Below are 2,565 nucleotides of genomic sequence, written 5' to 3' on the forward strand. Positions count from 1 at the left end.
TTATGTAAGCATTCATATACTAAAAAAATACTTTTGGGTATACTGATGGGAAAAGAAACATGAAATTTGAAAAAAAACTATTGTTAAAAATGTTCATTATAACATTATCTGTGTGGAGCTCGTAAAGTATAAATAAATAAATAATTATGTGATATAACAGCAGATATTTTTTTTTAAGTCTTTTTTTAAAAACTAAAAATACGTAATAATAAAAAATTTATTGCTAAATTTCATAAAAAGTTCTGAATACTACCTCCTTTCTGATGCTCATCCTTTAAAATTGGGATTTGTGCATTTCACCCTATGCAACGGAGAGAAAAAAGATGCAGGTAAACCCGGGAGCCCAGGGTACCTGATGCCATGAAAAAACCCCCCTTTCCTCAAGTAAACCCCTACAAACAAACAATATATAGGTATCTGAATACAATGTACTTTTTTTTTCTATGAATTTACATATGTACAGAGAATACAAGAAGTAAAAAAGAAACATGAAAATACATAACCTTAACTTATGCATAGTGGACAAACCTTGTTTAATCTCTATTATAAAACACAGTTACATAATGGCTATTGATAGTTACTGTAATAATTTGCCTAGCAATAATGCAAATAATGAATTCTCACTTCTTTTCTGTTCATCTTCTATTTGTTTAAAATAATCATAATTTTTCCTCCTCTTTCATTTTAGCCTGTTATTCTCTTCTTTTATGTTCCCTATATAATTTCCTTCTTTTACTGCCCAAACAGCCACAAAACAAATTGTTAAAAGAAATTATAAAAAATAAAAGACGGCCCATTTTGGGGTTTTTAACTCTGGCAAGGGTCGGGGGTTCCACATCAAAAAGAAAAATCTAGACAAAGAAGAAAAACAATATACAGTCATTTATCAAGATGACAAAATAATATTCCATTTTTTTAAAACATTATTTCCTTTTTAATAAATATATAAAATAATGCTCCTGTTGGAAAAAAAAAAATAACTAATTTCCCAAAAAGACAGTGGAAGTGAAATTCCGCCGCAACCCGGGGCACAGAACCAAAATGAGGGAAACCATTTTGAAAGAAGAGGATGAGGCCCCTGTCTGATTTGTTTAAATCATGAAGACTCTCACTCAGTCTCTGCCTCCCATTACCATTGTTCTTACTGATTATAAACCCATTCAGCTGCTCATGAAAAATAGTGCTTATGTTGTTTTGGCCTGGACTTGAAGTAGAGGGAGCCAGAAGAAGGCTTGGCATTGCAACTATGGGCCTGTACTCTCTCTCACTTAATCTCTTCACCCAATCTCAAAAGGGGAAAATTACACAGACTCTTTTCTTTGCGCTAGCATGAGCTACTGAGTCCTTTTCTTTTCTGCTTCTTTTCCTTTGGAATTTTTACTTCCCCTCCGGGAATAGGGGGTGTTGGGTGTAAAACTTTCTTTTTCTATGGTATGATGCTTTACTGGGGTATCAAATGGATTTGGAAACATCATATTTTTGTCATTTTTAGCTACAAGAATTAACTCTGGATTTCTTGGGTTCGGTTTTTTATGGATTTTAGGGTCTTGTGCTTTCCTTTGGTAGGCCAGTCTACCGGCTCTTTTCTTTTTTTGGTGTTTTTGGGGGGTCTTTAGATTTAATATAGCTTTTTCTACAAGAAACAACCTAGCTGAAGAAGTATTTCCTCTTCCTCTCATGACTTTATGGGGGTTGCGACTTTAAACGGTAATTTGCTTTTTTTTTAATTCCCTGGAGCTTCTTTTTTGCCCTTGGGAAAACTACTTTTTGAGCCTTGTTTTCCTCTGTCTACTTTTGTTTTTTCGGGGGATTAAATTCAAAGAAGTAAAAGTTAAAAGGTTCCCTTTGGGATTAAAACTTCCAGCGTTCCTTTACTTTTTTTCGGATTGCCTTTTGCCTGAATTCATCTTAGTCATGCTGAAATATAAATCTAAAATGAAGACCAAACTATAACAAACTTGGATTTAAGCAATATTCCTCATACTGCAGCAAATGTCCTAACTGTTTAAATGATGTATATCAACTTCTCAAAAAATTAGGAAAAAAAAAAAACAACCAAACCTGTTATCAAATATTAATTTACTGTAATTTTACAAAATATATACATCTGTTAAAACAACATTACCTAACAGGCAGAAGAACTTTTGGGAGTTAATAAAAATCCAAATGGAAAAGGTCCCCTTTCCCTATGTTTTCCCCTCTTATGAATGTCTCATAATGTTCATTGTTGATACATACTTTTTAAAAAAATATAAAACACTAGGTTTTGCGGCTGAAAAACTTGTTGACTTTTGGATTAGATAACTGAGCCTTGCATATCTAAAATTTTCAGTGATCGATTTAATACCTCATATTTTGTTGGTTTGGGGTGTTTTTTCAAAAAACCTTTTTCTGAAAATTAACTTATTGCCCCTGATTGATCACCCAATCAAAATTTTATCAAAACAGAAATTTATCATTAGATTCGTTACATAAAAAAAAAATAAAACCACACTCAAAATATGCAAGATTCATAAAAAATTTTTTTTAAATTGTAATATTATTACAAGACAAAAGTATACACCC

General features: G+C 32.0%; 1 pseudogene; it reads right to left on the minus strand.

Annotated features, from left to right (window-relative positions):
- The window catches only part of LOC119591776, a 3,752-nt pseudogene extending 2,073 nt beyond the window's left edge, over positions 1 to 1,679 (minus strand).
- Positions 1,680 to 2,565: the final 886 nt, after the last annotated feature.

This window comes from Penaeus monodon, chromosome 29 (genome assembly GCF_015228065.2).
Source record: "Penaeus monodon isolate SGIC_2016 chromosome 29, NSTDA_Pmon_1, whole genome shotgun sequence".
NCBI lineage: Eukaryota > Metazoa > Arthropoda > Malacostraca > Decapoda > Penaeidae > Penaeus > Penaeus monodon.